Source organism: Macaca nemestrina, chromosome 6 (assembly GCF_043159975.1).
Source record: "Macaca nemestrina isolate mMacNem1 chromosome 6, mMacNem.hap1, whole genome shotgun sequence".
Classification (NCBI taxonomy): domain Eukaryota; kingdom Metazoa; phylum Chordata; class Mammalia; order Primates; family Cercopithecidae; genus Macaca; species Macaca nemestrina.
In genome coordinates, this window is record NC_092130.1 from 6,125,013 (window position 1) to 6,143,507 (window position 18,495).

General features: G+C 37.9%; 1 long non-coding RNA gene across 1 annotated transcript in view; it reads right to left on the reverse strand.

The window, feature by feature from the left end:
- Positions 1 to 334: 334 nt before the first annotated feature.
- The window catches only part of LOC105480905 (uncharacterized), a 64,898-nt gene continuing 46,737 nt past the window's right edge, over positions 335 to 18,495 (reverse strand). The window contains exons 2-4 of the long non-coding RNA XR_986661.2: positions 5,098 to 5,183; positions 4,166 to 4,279; positions 335 to 542 (exon numbers count right to left, since the gene is read on the reverse strand). This is a non-coding gene — a long non-coding RNA (uncharacterized lncRNA). The remainder of the gene's footprint in view (positions 543 to 4,165; positions 4,280 to 5,097; positions 5,184 to 18,495) is intronic.

The following is an 18,495-nucleotide window of genomic DNA, read 5'->3' on the forward strand; positions in this document are numbered from 1 at the left end:
CCAGCACCTTGATCTTGGACTTCCAGCCTCCCAAAAGGTGAGAAAACAAATTTTTGTTGTTTAAGTCACCCAATCTGTAGTGTTTTATGATGGGAGCCCTAACAAACAAATACAATGTGTACTAGGAAAAACTAGGTAATTGGCATCTTAAAATGCAACCTCACAGATTATGTTGATCAGGGTTAAGTTTTTGAGATTAATAAAAATATTAAATGAATAATAGTAATCGGAGCTATAAGAAGTGGTGAAAATTGTAAAGGTCTTATCCAAATAGTTGAAGATTAGGCAATAGTAGTTTATTGGAAAAGTGGCATTGGAATAAGGCAGTCCCAAATTTGAATTTCAGCTTTGCCCCTCCTTACCTATGTGAGTTTGGGAAAGTCAACTTTTCTGAAGTCAGGTCCCCAGTGGTCAAAAACAGGCACTAGGATTTTGCCTTTGAATTTTCTTTTCAATGTGTCTGTCAGCCCCAGGGTCTGGCAGCACCTCAAGCGCATGTCTTCATTGGTGTTCTTTCATGTTTTCCACGTGCAGCCCTGGACCTGCCCCCAACAGAATGAAGAAGGACATGAACTTTGTCATTTACTAGCTGTGCCACCTTGGGAGAAGTAATTCGATCTCTGAAACTCAGATTTCTTATCTCTGAAGCAGATATGATAATAACAGTATCTACCTTAATGTGGTCTTGTTTTGATAACGAAATGAGGTAATCCCTGTTAAAGCACTTAGTGCACTACCTGGCATACCTTAAAAGCTAAACAAAGTGTTATCATTACTATTGGTTCTTAGTGAATGTTAGCCAAATATAAGAGCAAATGAGTGTTTATTCAAATGGATGGATGTATAGTTGGTGAATAAGTAGGTGAGTGGTGGGTGGAAAGATGGATGGATGGATATATTTTTCAATCATTGAGTGTGTATGTATATTTATAAGTAAATTAGTTGATTGATGATAAGTAGGTGGATGAATGGATGGATAAATGAGTGGATGGGTGGATTAATGGATTCATTGGTTGATTTTTAAATCAACGATTATATGTATGTTCTTGGAAATGAACAAGTTGATTGATAGATGAGTGGAAGGATGGACGGATGGATGGATGGATGGATGGATGGATGGATGGATGGATGGTTGGATGAATTTTTCAATCAATGAGTGTCTGTATTCATTTATAAGTGAATGAGTTGATAGATGAGTAGGCAAATTGATAGATGATGAATGAATTTTTCGATCAATGAGTGTATTATGAATTAATAAGTTTATGAGTTGATTTATAGATTAATAGGTGGATGAATGGACAAATAGGTGAATAAACTTTTTGAATGCGGAGTGGTTACAGAGGATTGGTGGATGGATGGATGGATGGATGGATGGATGGATGGATGGATGGATGGATGAACAGGCTGTGGCTGATCCATTTGAACCATCATCTGCTTCTTCTGCATAGATAATGGCCACACGTTAAAAATAGACAGTGAAGGTGGTCTTGCGAATACAAGTTTTAGATGACAGTTAAGTGACAGTTGGAGACTGTTCTTCCTTTTTTATGGAAAGCCTGACTATGGGTTTATGGCAGTCTTCTTAAAGCCACAGAAGTGAGAGGATGATTTTGGGTCAAAAGCATTAGCATTTTCAATGTTCCTGACTATTTAACTTCCCCTTCCCAGAAGTATATTTGCCTCTAATCTGATAAGCAAAAGCTCCTTGAAGAGCAATTGGACTTGGCCCCCAGGTACAGCGTTATTTGCAGACAGGTCCTGGATGATCTAGCATACCTTTTTAATTACCAAGAGCCACCTGGAGATCATGAGCCTTTCTGTGGAGTCTGGGCAGGTTTTGAGTAAGATTGGGAAAACGCCAAAAGAGTATCTGCCACAGGAATTTTTATCAGAGCTATGGTTTCTTTCAAATAATCCAGCAGTGGTCTCACAGTCTCCAAAAGGGCCAGGTTTTCAGCAGCCAGATGTTTGTGGCATTGTCCAAAGAGCCTAGCTGGAGTCTCAGGGCATGCAACAGAGATTGTGCTGCAGGCCGAGTGCCATGAGCCCACAAGTTAAAAATAAATGTGGTCGCTTACACACACACACCTGTTCTCTCTCTCTCTTTCTCATCCTCTGCTTTTTTTTTTCTTTCTCTTTCTTTTCTAACTTCAGTGACTATCTGTCACCACTACTCAAAAATTCCATGGCAGCATTATTGCTCTGCAATATGCAGCTTCTTCCCACACCTACACATCAGAGGCTTTGAGGTTTTTTGTGGGGCTCCCACTTCTCCACCCTGTCCATTTCCCCTCTGTATCAGAGGCTACAACAGATTCCACTCAGAGACTGGAGTTGGAGGCAGGCAGGCCTGGCTTTCAGCTCTGGCTCTGCTTCTTACTCTCTGTGAGGTCTTGGGCTGATTACTTTAAAGCTCTCTGAATCACTCTTACCTTGTCTCCAAAATGACATTAATAAACCTTTTCTCATAAGCTTGTTTTAAAAGGAAATTATGTACACTCTGCATGCTTCTTTGCTCATTTTAGAAACTTACAAAAATGTTTAACTGATTACTCAGTATCCCGGCAAGCTCTAAGTGAAAACTCAAAGGGTTTACCTGAGGGGAGGCTAATGAAGAGGCTATTTACAGAGGTGTGGGCAGGGTCAATAGGACCCATGGGCAGATCCCGTTCCTCTGACCTGTATCCTTTCAGGCCCAAAGGGGCAAGAGAATGGAAGCATGTTCCCAGGACCTGGAGACAGCTTTGGACACAAAGGTGTTGTGTGACAGGACCTACAACAGTAGAAACAGCCAAACAGAGGTAAGACAGGAAGCAAGTGAGGAGGGAGATAGACGCCCCACCTCTCTTTCCTCCTGCTCTAGGACCAGACCTCCCATTGTCCCTGCCAGAGCCTCCCATTGTCTGAACCCCCAGGATGTTGCAAGACCAGGGAGCCAGATGACATAGCCCATAGATGATGTGGGCTCAGAGCAGACTGGGGAGAAGATTTGAGGTGGGGACATGCAGAGAATGACTAGCACAATGGCCTGTGATATTTTCATCTTACTGTGTCTCCCAATAATGCAATATTAATAGGACCTCCACCATTAATCATAAGAATATCATAGTTGGCACTTCCTATGACGGAAAACCATGCACTTGACATTCATCATCTCAACCCAGTCCTCTCTGCAACCCTATGAGGTAGGTGCTGTTTGTGTTCCTATTTTACAGATGAGGGACCTGCAACAGGTACTGATTTGTGAGGTCTCCCTGGCCCCCTTTTCTGTCCAGACACCACTCAAGATGTCCTCCCAACAAAGAAGGCAGAACCTAATTGTGGGTGGCCAGGATGTTACCTGGCATCCTTGGCATACAGACAGCCAGGCTTGGTAATTATGTTTATGCAGCTATATCCAAGTCATGGTGCCCACCACCCCTTACGTCACTCAAATATCTTGAGCATTCAAGCTAGCATTGATTTAAAATCTTGCAGAGTGCCTGAACTTCACAGAAGCACTGACATTTTGGCTTGCACAGAGACCACTGTGCTGGTATCCACAGGGTTTCAACGCAAAAGCCTTCCTCTCTGTGAAAGCTGCAGCCCTAAGATGCTTCCAGAGACCCAGGGAAGACAAGATAGCTCCTGAAGGAGCTTGTCTTATCTTTTTTGTTTATAATTTTTTAAACCAATAATAATATGTAACTTCTTTTTACCTGACTTTAAAGAGCCATTTTCTGTCCCTGGAAAAACCTGCATATTCTAATTACTAACTCATAAAGAAAACAAAATTGTGTGAAATTAGGCAGAGTAAATTATTCATGGCCGTGTTTTCTGTCATCATTTTCCACTGGCGCCTCCCTTTGAGAAGGAAACTTAATGAGAGAGTGAAAAATTCCCCCTTCATCTCTTTTCTCCATAGAAGCCTATTTACTATCGTGGTTGAACTATGCCATGGTAGAAAGCAAAATAATGATTACAATAATTACAGTCATAATCATAGCCAGTGGGGTTTTGTTTTGTTTCTTTCTGTGAAAAGGAAAAAACAAGGTGGTGATACTTCGCCCAACCTTCCATTCTCTATTTATTGACAATTGCTTATTGAGAATCCTACTGTGTGGCAACTCCTGGCTCTTTGGCAAGACTCCCAGCCCCACCCCAGTTGGGAGCTTTGTTTTTTTACCTGACTGTCGCTGTCATAGAACCGTGAGCTCCTGACATCTGGAACAGTATCTCATCCAACTTTCCATTCCCCCAGGACCTGGTATTCTTCTCATCACCGAAAAGGGCTTGAAAACTAAGTGAGGAATAAAAGTGTGAATAAAAGGGATATAAAAAATGGAAAATAAAAACTACAGATACTCTTGGTGGAGTTTTGCAGGATGGATAATAGAGCAAACACTCAGAAGATGAAATTTATTTTTCATTTTTTATTGTGCCGTAAAAACACATAACACAAAATTTACCCTTCTAACAATTTCCAAATGAACAGTAGAATATTGTCAACCACATGCACACTGTTGTGCAACAGATCCCCAGAGTCCTCAATTCTACCTTAGACCCATTAGGCAACTCTCCCTCCCCCAGCCCCTGGCAAACACCATTCTACTTTCCATTCCTATGAGTCTGACTACTTTAGACTCCTCACGTAAATGAAACAGTGCTGTATTTGTCCTTTTATGACTGGCTCATTTCACTGGACCTAATGCCCTCCAGGTTTATCATAACATCTGACAAGATTTCCTTCTTTTTTTAAACACTGAATAGTATTCCATTGTGTATGCTACATTCTCTTTATCCATTTATCCATTGAGGCACATTTTAGGGTGCTTCCACTTTTTGGCTATCGTGAATGATGCTGCTATAAATACTGGTGTGCAAAAATCTCTTCAAAATCCAGTTTTTAATCCTTTTGGATACCACTATGGTTTGGATGTCCTAACACTCATGTTGAAATTTAATTGCCATTGTAACAATATTAAAAAGTGGAACCTTTAAGAGGTGATTAGGTCATGAGAGTTCCACCCTTAAAATGGATTAATGCTATTATTGTGGGAGTGGGTTCCTGATAAAAAGATGCAGCTCACCCCTCATCCTCTTTCTGTACTTGCTTACCCTTTCACCTTTTGCCATTGGATGATGTAGCAAGAAGGCCCTTGTCAGACATCAACACCATGCTCTTGGACTTCCATCCTTCAGAACTGTGAGAAAGACAATTATTTTCTTTTTAAACTACCTAGTTTCAGGTATTTGGTTTTAGCAGTAGAAAATGGAATAAGAAAGACACATACCCAGAAGTGGGATTGCTGGATCATCTGGCAGTTCTATTTTAAAATTTTTGACAAATTTTCATACTGTTTTCCACAGAGGCTGCACCATTTTACAGTCCCACCTACAATGCACAAAGTTTCCAATTTTTTCCAGTCTCACCAACACTTGCTATTTTCTGTTTTTTCTTTTTCTTTTTCTTTTTTCTTTTTTTTTTTGATAGAGACCATTCTAATACATGTGAAGTGATATCTCATCATGGTTTTGATGTGCATTTCTCTAATGATTAGTGATACTGATCATCTCTTCATGTGCTTGTTGGCCATTTGTATATCTTCTTTGGAGAAATGTCTGTTCAAGTTTTTCACCCATTTCGAAATCAGGCTGTTTTTTCATTGTTGAGTTGTAGGAGTTCTTTACATATTCTGAATATTAACCCCTTATCAGACAAACGGTTTGCAAATATTTTCTCCCATATGTAGTTTGCCTTTTCAGTCTTGATTTTTTTTTCCTGCAAAGAAGCTTTTAAGCTTGATGTCATCCCCTATGTTTATTTTTGCTTTCTTTGCCTGTGCTTTTGATATAATATCTAAAAATCTTTTTTCAAACCCAATGCCATAAAGCTTTTCCCCTGTGTTTGTTCTAAGAATGTTATAGTTTCAGGTTTTATGTTTGTCTTATGTTTAGGTCTTTAACCCATTTTGAGTTAATTTTTATATATGGTATGGAATAAGTTTTTTTTCCTTGAATGTGGATGTCCAGTTTTCCCAACACCCAATACCATTTGTTGAAGAAATGATCCTTTCCCCTGTTGTGTAGCCTTGGCACCCTTCTTTTTTTTTCAACTTTTATTTTAGGTTCAGGGGTACATGTGCAGGTTTGTTATGCAGGAAAATTATGTGTCATCGGCGTTTGGTGCACAGATTATTTTGTCACCCAGGTAATAAACACAGTATCCAGTAGGTAGTTTTTTAATCCTGACCCTCCTCCTTATCTTCCACCCTCAAGTAGGCCCTGGTGTCTGTTGTTTCCTTCTTTGTGTTCATGTGTACTCAATGTTTAATTCCCATTTATAAGTAAGACCATACGGTATTTGGTTTTCTGTTCCTGCATTAGTTTGCCTAATGGCCTCCAGCTCCATCCATGTTGCTGCAAAAGAAATGATGTTGTTATTTTTTATGGCTGCATAATATTCCATGGTGTATATGTACCACATTTTCTTTATCAGTCTTCCATTGACGGGCATTTAGATCGACTCTATGTCTTTGCTATTGTGAATAGCATTTTGATGAACATACTCATGTGTGTGTCTTTATGGTAGAATTGTTTATATTCCTTTGGGTATATACTCAATTGTGGGATTGCTGGGTTGAATGATAGTTCTGCTTTAAGTTCTTTGAGAAATTGCCAAACTGCTTTCCACAACAGCTGAACTAATTTACATTCCCACCAGCAGTGTATAAGTGATTCCTTTTCTCCACAACCTCCCCAGCATTTATGTTTTGACCTTTTAGTAATAGCAATTCTGACGTATGTGAGATGATATCTCATTGTGGTTTTGAAGTGCATTTCTCCAATAATTAATGTTGTTGAGAATTTTTTATATGCTTGTTGGGCATGTGTATTTCTTCTTTTGAAAAGTGTTCATGTTGTTCATGTCATTTGCCCACTTTTTAATGGGGTTGTTTGTATTTTGCTTGCTAGTATTTTTAAATTTAATGTTTAATGTTTAATTTTATTATTATTATTTTTCCATGAGTTATTGAGGTACAGGTGGTATTTGGTTACCTGAGTAAGTTCTTTAGTGGTGATTAGTGAGATTTGGGACCCCAAAGTCCATTGTATCATTCGCATGCCTTTGCATCCTTAATGCTTAGCTTTCACATATCAGTGAGAACATACAATGTTTGGTTTTCCATTCCTGAGTTACTCCACTTAGAATAATAGTCTCCAATCTCATCCAGGTCACTGCAAATGCTGTTAATTCATTCCTTTGTATGGCTGAGTAGTATTCCCTCATATATATATGATGGTAACTATCTATCTATCTATCTATCTATCTATCTATCTATCTATCTACCTATATATCTCACGATTTTCAATTGTGAACTGTGCTGCTATAAACATGGGTGTACAAGTATCTTTTTTGTATAATGACTTCTGTTCCTCTAGGTAGATAACCCAGTAGTGGGATTGCTGGAACAAATGGTAGTTCTACTATTAGGTATTTAAGGAATCTTCATACTGCTTTCCATAGTGGTTGTACTAGTTTACATTCTTACTACATTCTCACAAGCATTGTAAAACTGTTCCATTTTCACCACATCCATGCCAACATCTGTTATTTTTTTATTTTTAAATTATGGCCTTCTTGCAGGAGTGAGGTGGTATCTCATTGTGGTATTGATTTGCATTTCCCTGATAATTAGTGATGTTTAACATTTTTTCATATGTTTGTTAGCCATCTGTCTACCTTCTTTTAAGAATTGCCTATTCATGTCCTTAGCTTATTTTTTGATGGGATTCTTTATTTTCTTCTTGCTGATTTGTTTGAGTTCCTTGTATTCTGGATATTAGTCCTTTGTTGAATGCATAGTTTGTGAATATTTTCTCCCACTCTGTGGGTTGTCTGTTTACTCTGCTGGTTACTTCCTTTGCTGTGCAGAGCTTTTTTAGTTTAATTAGGTCTCATTTATTTATCTTTGTTTTTGTTGCATTTGTTTTTGCATTATTAGTCATGAACTCCTTGCCTAAGCCAATGTCTAGAAGAGTTTTTCCGATGTTATCGTGTATAATTTTTATGGTTTTGTGGCTTAGATTTAAGTCTTTGATTCATCTTAAGTTGATTTTTGTATAAGATGAGAGGTGAGGATTCATTCTTCTACATGTGACTTGCCAATTATCCCAGCAACATTTGTTGAATAAGGTGTCCTTTCCCCATTTTATGTTTTTGTTTGCTTTGTCAAAGATCAGTTGGCTGTAAGTATTTGGCTTTATTTCTGGGTTCTGTATTCTATTCAATTCGTCTATGTGCCTATTTTTACACCAGTATCATGCTGTTTTGGTAACTATAGCCTTATAGTATAGTTTGAAGTCATGTAATGTGATGCCCCCAGATTTGTTCTTTTTGCTTAGTCATGTTTTGGCTATGTGGGCTCTTTTTTGGTTCTATATGAATTTTAGAATTTTTTTTCTAGTTCTAAGAAGAATATGATAGTATTTTGATGGGTCTTGCCTTGAATTTTTAGATTGCTTTTGGCAGTATGGTCATTTTCACAATATTGATTCTACCCATCCATGAGTATGGGATGTATTTCTATTTGTGTCATCTGATTTCTTTCAGCAGTGTTTTGTAGTTTTCCCTATAGAGATCTTTCACCTCCTCGATTAAGTATATTCCTAAGTATTTTATTTTATTTTATTTTATTTTATTTTATTTTATTTTTTGCAGCTGTTGTAAAAAGATATTGAGTTCTTGATTTGATTCTGAGCTTGGTTGTTGGTGGTGTATAGCAGTGTTACTGTTTTGTGTACATTGATTTTGTATCATGAAACTTTACTGAATTCATTTATCAGATCTAGGAGCTTTTTGGATGAGTCTTTAGGTTTTCTATGTAAACAATCATATAATTGGCAAACAGTGACAGTTTGACTTTCTCTTTGCTAATTTATTGCCCTTTATTTCTTTCTCTTGTCCGATTGCTCTGGTTAGGACTTTCAGTACTATATTAAATAGAAGTGGTGAAAGTGGACATCCTTGTCTTGTTCCAGTTCTCAAGAGGAATGCTTTCAACTGTTCAGCATAATGCTGGCCGTGAGTTTGTCATAAGTGGTTTTTATTACCTTGAGGTATGTCCCTTCTATATCAATTTTGCTAAGGGTTCTTATCATAAAAAGATGCTGGATTTTGTCAAATGCATTTTTGGACCTATTAAAATAATTATGTAATTTTTGCTTTTAATTCTGTTTGTGTGATGTATCACACTTATTGATTTGTGCGTGTTAAACCATCCCTGCATCCCTGGTATGAAACCCACTGGATCATGGTGTATTATCTTGTTGATATGCTACTGGATTTGGCTAGCTAGTATTTTGTTGAGGATTTTTGCATCTATGTTCAATGGGGATATCAGTCTGTAGTTTTCTTTTTTGTTATGTCCTTTCCTGGTTTTGGTATTAAGGTGATACTGGCGTCATAGAATGATTTAGGGAGGATTCCCTTTTTCTTTATCTTTTGGAATAGTTTCAGTAAGATTAGTACTAATTTTTCTTTGAATACCTGATAAAATTCAGCTGTGAATCCATCTGGTCATGGACTTTTTTTGTTGGAGAGTTTTTTTTATTACTGTTTCAATCTCACTATCTGTTATCTAGTCTGGATATTAGACCTTTGTCAGATGCATAGTTTGCAGATATTTTCTCCCATTCTGTACGTTATATTTTTATTCTGTTGATGGTTTCTTTTGTTGTGCAAAACCTCTTTAGTTTAATTAGGTCCCATTGCCAATCTTCGTTTTTGTTGCAATTGCTTTTGGCATCTTCATCATGAAATCTTTGCCAGGGCTTGCATCCAGAATGGTATTTCCTAGATTATCTTCCAGGGTTTTTATAGTTTTAGGTTTTACATTTAAATCTTTAATCCATCTTGAGTTGATTTTTGTATATGCTGTAAGAAAGGGGTCCGGTTTTATTTCTCTGCATATGGCTAGCCAGTTATACCAACACTATTAGTTGAATAGGGAGTACTTTCCCTATTGCTTAGTTTTGTTGACTTTGTCAAAGATCAGTTGCAGATGTGCAGCTTTATTTCTGGGCTCTCTATTCTATTTTATTGGTCTATGTTGGCACCCATTTTGAAGATCATTTGATCAGAAACACAAGGGTTTATTTCTGAGTTCTATTTAAGTCTATTGGTTTACATGTCTGTCTTTACACCAGTACCATACTCTTCCTATTACTGTAGTTTTGTAACATGTTTTGAAATTAGGAAGTGTGAAGCCTCTAGCTTTGTTCTTCTTTCTCAGGATTGTTTTAGCTATTCATTATCTTTTGAGATTCCATATACAATTTAGGATTGGTTCTTCTATTTCTTCAAAAAATGCCATTGGAATTTTGATAGGGGTTGCATTGAAGCTGTAGATCATTTTGAGTAGTATGGGCATTTTAACAATATTAACCATTACAATTCATGAACATAGGGTGTCTTTTTATCTAGTTGTGTCTTCTTTAATTTATTTCAGTAATGTGTTGTAGTTTTCAGTGAAAAAATATTTCATCTCTTTAATTAAGTTTACTCTTAAGTATTTTACTTTTTAAAAGCTATTTTAAATGGGATTGTTTTCTTAACTTTCTTTTCAGATTGTTCATTACTAGTATACAAAAATGCAACAAATTTTTATGATTTTCTTCCTCCTGCAAGTTCACTGATTTTGTTTATTCTAACGGCATTCTTTTGTTTGTAATCTTTAGGGTTTTCCACATATAAGATTTTGTCATCTATGAACGAAAATGTTTTTAATTTTTTCGTTCTAATTTTGATGACTTTACATCTTTTTCTTGCCTAATTGCTCCAGCTAGAAGCCAGTAATTTCCTGAGTGGCAAGAGTGGACATCCTCACCTTGTTCTTAATCTTAAAGAAAAGCTTCCAGTTTTTTTTTTTTTACCACTAAATGTGGTGTTCACTGTGGGCTTCTCATATATAGCCTTTATTATGTTGAGGTAATTTCCTTCTATCGCTAGTTTGTTGAGAGTTTTTATCATAACAGTGCTTTAAATGTTGTCAAATGCTTTTTCTGCTTCAACTGATGTGACCATGTGATTTTTATCCTTTATTCTGTTAGTGTGTTGTATTATATATGATTTTCACATGCTGAACCATCCTCACATCCCAGGACAAATCCCCCTTGACTGTGATGTATTGTCCTTTTAATGTACTGTTGAACTTAGTTTTCTAGTATTTTGTTGAGGATTTTTACATCAATATTCGTCAGGGATACTGGGCTGTAGTTTTGTTGTTGTTGTTGTTGTTGTTGTTGTTGTTGTTGTTTTGTTGTAATTCTTGTAGTTTTCTTTCTTATAGATCTTTGTCTGGCATTGGTAGCAGAGTAATGCTGGCTTCATAAAATGAGTTTGGAAGTGTTCCCTTTCCTTCAAGTTTTTGGAAAAGTTTGAGAAGAATTGATATTAACTATTTTTAAAATTCTCCAGTTAAGTCTGGTCCTAGGCTATTCTTGTTGGGAAGCTTTTGATTACTGATTTCTCTGTTCAGATTTTATAGTTCTTCATGATTCAGTCTTGTTAGGCTGTAAGTTTCAGGAATTTATCAATTTTTTTCTAGGTTATCCAATTTATTGGCATATAATGGTTAAAAGTAGTCTCTGATCATCCTTTGTATTTCTGTGGCATCAATTGTAATGTCTTCTTTTTCATTTCTGATTATGGAGACAACAGTGATTCTATCTTGAATGCTAATCCACCATGTTGATTTCTGATTAGCCCCAGTCATGTGACGCCTCCTGAGTCCTACTTTATTTACTGTCCCTAGAATACAAACATGTGAACCTTGATGTTATAGCACAAATTATAGGTCATAATGCATGTAGCATATGTGCCTGTTCTGAAGGGTCGCCCTTAATTATCTCCCTGGAGCATGCACCTCCTTTCCCCATGGCATTTAAGCCCTAGATCTGGGGAATAACAATGCAGACATCTATCTGTTTTGCAGTCACCCAGGACTACACTTCTATCTGTAAGTTTCTCCAATAAAACACTCATTACTGACAAACTGGATTTGTCTGTCTTGTTCTTTGGTTTCTTGGTTCCCGTAGCATTTGGGGATCACTTTGCATATATGACCCTTTCACAGAACACTGACTCTCTTTAATTGAGTCTTCTCTTTTTTTCTTATTCTAGCAAAGAGTTTGTCAATTTTGTTGCTCCTAAAAGAAAACAACAACAAACAAACAAACAAAAAATGGGCCAGGCACAGTGGCTCATGCTTGTTATCCCAGTACTTTGGGAGGCCAAAGTGGGAGGATCGCTTGAAGCCAGAAGTTTGAGACTAGCCTGGACAGCAAAGTGAGACCCCATCTCTACAAAAACTTTTTAAAATTACCTAGGCACGGTGGTGTGTGCCTGTAGTTCCAGCTACTTGGAAGGCTGAGGTGGGAGGATCACCTGAGCCCAGGAGTTCAAGGCTGCTGTGAGCTATGATAGTGTGACTATACTCCATACTGGGCAACAGAGTGAGACTCCATCTCCTAAAAAAATTTTTTAAAACCAACTCTTAATTTCACTGATTTTTTATATTGTTTTTCTACTCTCTATTTCATTTATTTGTGCTCTGATCTTCATTATTTCCTCCCTTCTGCTAACTTTGGGTTTAGTTGTTCTTTTTTTAGTTCTTTGAGGCATAAAGTTAGGCTGTTGCTTTGAGATCCTTCTTTTTAATGAAGGCATTTATCATAATAAGCTTTTCCTCTTAGGATTGCCTTTGCTCCATCCCATAAGTTTTGGCATGTTGCGTCCTCATTTTCATTTGTCTCAAGATATATAATAATTTTTTGTTGTTATTTCTTCTTTGACTCACTGGTTGTTCAAGAGTGTATTGTTTAACTTTCAGATGTTTGTGAATTTTCTAGTTTTCCTTCTGCTATTGATTTCTAGTTTCATTCCATTGTAGTCAGAATGTGAAATAATTATTGGCAAGTGAAAATGTATTTATAAGTCTTTCATTGAATCCTCAAGGATCATGGTTACTAAAAACATGCTTGAGAGCAAAGAATGGTAATTAGAAATGAATTCTGGTGCTTATTGTAAGTAGTGCTTATTGTAAACAAATTCAGATGTGTGGCATGTCTTTGATATGCTCTATTTTATGTAGCTTGTATCTTTATTTATATGTTATTTTTGTTTATGTACAGATAAAAGGGCTCTACTAGCTCTCTTCCCAACATTACCCTCGGTCTGCTTTTTAAAACTTGGCTTCTCTCTTCTGGATTCTTACTCTACAGGGCACTCTGTTCTCACTCTGGGTCAGGCATGGTACCAAGTACTGTAGTTACAAAGATGAACCAGTCACTGCGCGTGCACTTAAAGGGCTTTCAATGTTTACACATAATGCAGTGATGGAACAGGTGGGCAATTCAGAAAGGGAATCTACTGTGTTGCAGGAACTTTAATATGTCAGCTCATTTAATATAATAATATCCTGTGACATAGGGATTCTCTCCAACAAGTAGAAGAGAAAACATAAAGCTCAAAGAGGACACTGCTTTGTTTAAGGTTACCTAGCCAGGAAATGGGATAACTGAGACTTGACTAGGTCTATACAATCTCAAAACAGACACCTTTACAAATGTATTGTCTTCCTACCACATCTCCCATGGAAAGGAATGACTCCATAAATTGCATGCTTCCTGTATGAATCCAGGGATTCTTTACAGAATCTCAAATAAGGCTAGAAAACATTGACAACAAAAAACCCTCAAAATTATTCCCATATCTAGAGAATAAAGTAACTCTTTCTTCCCTAGTCTTTATTTAAGATGTGATGGAATCACTTTTGGCATCTGCCTAGAATTTTTCTGAAATTAGTAACTTTAATTCCCCATTAAATTCTGGAGGAAATGTAATTTGGAAGTCAGAGAAGCTAAATTCAATAAAAATATGTATGGATTCATTTTATTGCACAATTGGTATGCTCCTGCTGGATATATTTCTTCTAGTATTTTCAAAATTAAAAGCACATCACATACTGTGCTATAGACAGAACCAGGAGTCCTGTAGAGAACTCAACCTTGGAGAAAGTTTTAGACCCTTGGAATTAGAAATGACCTCAGGACAGGTCATCCAGCCCATTGCAGGAACCCTCTCTACAAGATTCATAGTGTATGGTTGATATGGTTTGGATCTGTGTCCCCACCCAAATCTCATGTTAAATTGTAATCCTCAGGTTTTAGGTGGGGCCTGGTGGCAGGTGATTGGCTCATGGGGGCAGATGTCTCATCAATGGTTTAGCACCATCCCCCTGGCACTGTTCTTGTGATGGGGAATTCTTGCAAGATCTGGTTGTTTAAAAGTGTGTAGCACCTTTCCCCTCTCTTTCTTGCTCCTGCTCTGGCCATGTGACTTGCCTGCCCCCACTTCACCTTCTGCCATGATTGTAAGTTTCCTGAGGCCTCCCCGGAAGCCAAGCAGATGCCAGCATTATGCTTCTGGTATAGCCTGCAGAACCATGAGCCAATTAAACCTCTTTTCTTAACAAATTACCCAATCTTAGGTATTTATAGCAATGTGAGAACAGACAAATACAATGATTCTTTAGCTGCTGCTTGAATACTTCCAGAAACAAAGAACTCACCATCTCTTGAAGACCCCTGTTTCGTTGTTGAATAATTCTACTTGCTCCCAAGGTCACTCAGCATCAAACTAGGAATCAGAAACACTGAGGTTCTAGTCCCAGATCTGCCACTTAGTAACTGCATAATCTTGGGTAAGGCAACTAACTAGAATCCTTTTTCTTCACCAAGGCCCCGTGGACATGCCAAATAGCTGTCTTGTCTCCCCCATTTAGGCTTCTCTTCTCTAGGTTGAAAATCTACCATATTTTCAACTTCCCCTTATATGTTGCTTTCAGATCTCTGAGAATGAATGCATTGAGCATCTTTCTTGGTAGATATTTCCCTCAAAAACAGATTCTTCCAGTTTCCAAGGCATATGATTTCCCCAAGCCAATGAGTGACACCTCCCAAACAACCAAAGTAATCAGATTTATTATCCCTTGAGCCAGCTGGATGGTCTCAAAGCCACTTTCCAACCCATTTCTGCAAGTTTCAACCACAATATATTTTTTTCCAGTCTGCTTATCTTTTTCAATAATAATCACAAACATTCATTTATTACCTAGCCATGCCAAACCAGTTGTCATTCATAGAGATTCTCAATTAATCATCATGATAGTCCAGGAAGATGGCAAAACGGGCAGAGCTGCTTGCTGCAGTCCCTTCCTTTGATGAACTAACCCACCATCCATTCTGCGTGGCCTTGCAGAGATGGTTGCAGTGCCTTGCCCCTCCTCTATCTCAGTCACATGAGAGGACCTGTGACCTGTGGAGTAGCAATTAGAATTTTATACTCTATTTCATATTTAGATGCTTCATATTTCCACCTCCAATCAAAATGGAACAATGGAGAGCAGATTTAACCTCCTAGTTGAAACAACTGAAAAAAAAAAAAAACTGGACAAAAGAGATGAAACAATGGTTTTCAGCCATGGGAATCCAACAGTACAGGACATTTTAAGCCTGTTTCCCTTTGTTATTGCAAAACGGTTGCCAGCATCTCCTAGGGCTACCTGTTCTTTCATCCATGAGAAGGAGAAGGGAAACATCTGTTCTGTCATTCCAAGCAAGAGTCACAGACAGATAAGTCTAATTGATTGGACCAACTGAGGTGACGGGACAACCACAATGGGAGTGAAATGAATGTGTGCAGGGGGATGAAATGGGCTGATTGGTGCTGCCCTGCAACTGGGAGTGCAGCAGGATCTCCCCACAGTCCCTGTGCTATGTGGAGAAGGCATGTCTTCTGAATAAAAATTAGACAACTGTTAGAAAAATACTTAAGTGAATTCTGAGTAAACAACCAACGAGAGTCCATTACAGTTTGTAACAATAGCAGACCAGTTAAATAAATTATGATACATCCACAAAATGGGCTGTTTTGCAGCCATTGTGAATGATTATGATATGGATCTATATTTATTTTTGTAGGAAAATGTTCGTTTTAAGTAAAAAATTAAAAAGTACAAAAAGGCTTACATAGAAGCATCCCTATTTTTTTCTCAAAGGATGGGAGTATAGAGAGAAAGATAGCAAAAATATCTGGAAAGAGTGTGCCAAAATATTAATAATGGTTGAGTGGTAGAAATATATGTGTTTTACTTTTTTCCTCCTTCTTAATTTTTTATGTATTTGTTTTATTTTATATTTTTAAATTTTATTTTCCTATAATGAACATTCATAATCACAAAATTAATTAAAGAAAAAATTTTCAAGGAAAAATATCCTCTTCCAGAGTTGGAGCCTATGTTTATTTTTGCTTTAACCAGATGCTTCATTTTAACAAAGCAAATACTCTCAAAAATCCCCATTTCTCCCTCCAATCATACAGACACATCCAAAAGCAGCATTTTGCTAGAAGAAGACAGATGAGCCGGGAATAATGTAAAGGTTTGAGAAGAATGAGTTCAACTGTCTTCCTTTCTCCAAAGTTATTGGTTTTTGGACAACCAAAGGTTAAAGGGTTCAGAGGAATCTATGATCAATGCAGCATAGAGTTTATAAACTAGCTCTTCTTGGAAGAGTAAAACAAGCACCCAGGAAGTTGGTCAGTAGGCAGGCCCCTGCTGAGTGCTCATCTTGGAAACACAGACACTCATCTTCACTGTTCATCCCACAAGCTGAGGCATACCCTTGGCCACAGCACCAATTCTATCTCTCACTTTGGTCCCAGTCCTCATGGTGACATTAACAGCAGCCAGTTACGGAGGGCTCCACTGTTTCCATACTGTATTTCACTTAATAGTCCTAACAACGTTTTGAGCTAAGTTCTCTCATTTTCTCACTTACAACATACTAAAACTGAGTCCATGGAGGTGAATTGATTTCTGTGTGGTCTCACATGTAGAAGAAGAGCCCAAACTTGAACTCAGGGATGTCTGGGTTGAACACTGCTCTTTTTACTGTAGCATACCACCTTCATCTTTGAACTAAATTACCAACAGAACATAGAGTATTTTTTCTCAATATAATTTGGAATAGTCTACATTCACTATTAGGTTGAGTTCAGATTGAGGGTGATGATAATGAATTCAAGTGCATCTGGATACTTTCTGGTCCATCTCTCCACCTCCCATGGGGTTGCAGGTGTAGTGATTCTCATAAGACCATTAGCAAAGGAAAATCGAAGCATCATTTTAACATTGTTTGGGCTCCTGGAAAAGCTGATTGGGCTATATAAGCCTAGCTTCAAGGTCTAAGCAGGGAACTGTATTTCTCCCTAAGCTAACTAGATTTTATAATCTTGACATTATCTCATAAAACTCTTGGTATAGGAACATGGCAATGGCCATGATGCTTAGGCATGAACGCCGAGAGACAGTGTGTGTGTGTGTGACTCTCTCGTTTCTCTTGGGAAACTAAGATGGCAGGACTAGGCAGCTTGCCCTCCAGCTGAGTGAAAGAGAGACTTTGCATGACCTTTTCACACTCTAGTGAAGCTGCTTTGGCTCTAGGCGATCCTATTAACCCTCCTCTCTTGGATGGGAGCAAGGAAGAAGGAGGGATGAAAGAAAGGATCAGGGGATCTTCTACTTTCAGAAGCATATGGCGTCATTTTGCACACACCATCACTTTGAGGGAATAACCTATCTGGGGGGAAACGTGACTGTTTGGACATTCCAGTGTGTGTTAGGGAGTCATGCTTGGCTTCTAAGGCATTTCTTAAGGCATTCTGAAGATAAGCAACCCGTAAGTGTAATCAGATAGTTGTTTTGTGGGAATTCTGTCCCCATCCTCCTCCAAGCATAAAAAAACAAAAAAGATAGTCAAGCAGGCATGATCTCTGAGAGGTCTGTGAGCCAGACAATTGAACCAGAACTAGACAGGGGCATTGAACATGCAAGGCAATGGTAACAGCCATCCCAGAACATCAGCTCCATTTCCCTTCAAAGCAGTTTGAATTAATTTTTAATTCACTTTCTGCCTTGTCAATTATGAATGGAGATGCCAGCACCAGCATCACAGCTGGAGTGTGGCAAGCCCTAAAACCGATTTTGGAAGACATATGAACAACGATCCAAGGCTCAGCCCGCAATGAGCAGCAGCCGCGGGCCTTTGGAAGAAACATTTTCGCCTTATGTTTTTGAGACATAAACAATAACCAATTATGTTGAACTGGAATCAAAATAAGTGGCTGGTGTGTCCAATGGGATATTGCGGAAGAAAGCAAAGAAAGTGACTGCATGTAGTATCTCTACACTCGCTCATTTTCATCTTTACAATTATGAGGCATATCACATACATATGTTTCAGAATATAATACGTGTTGTTTAAATAATAATATTTGTGCCCCACCTCCCAGTTTAAACACAGAACATTGCCAGTATATCAACAATCTAAACTTGTCCCTCTCCAACTCCACTCTCCTCCCTTCTTAATACCCAGGGGGTACTCAAATCCCAA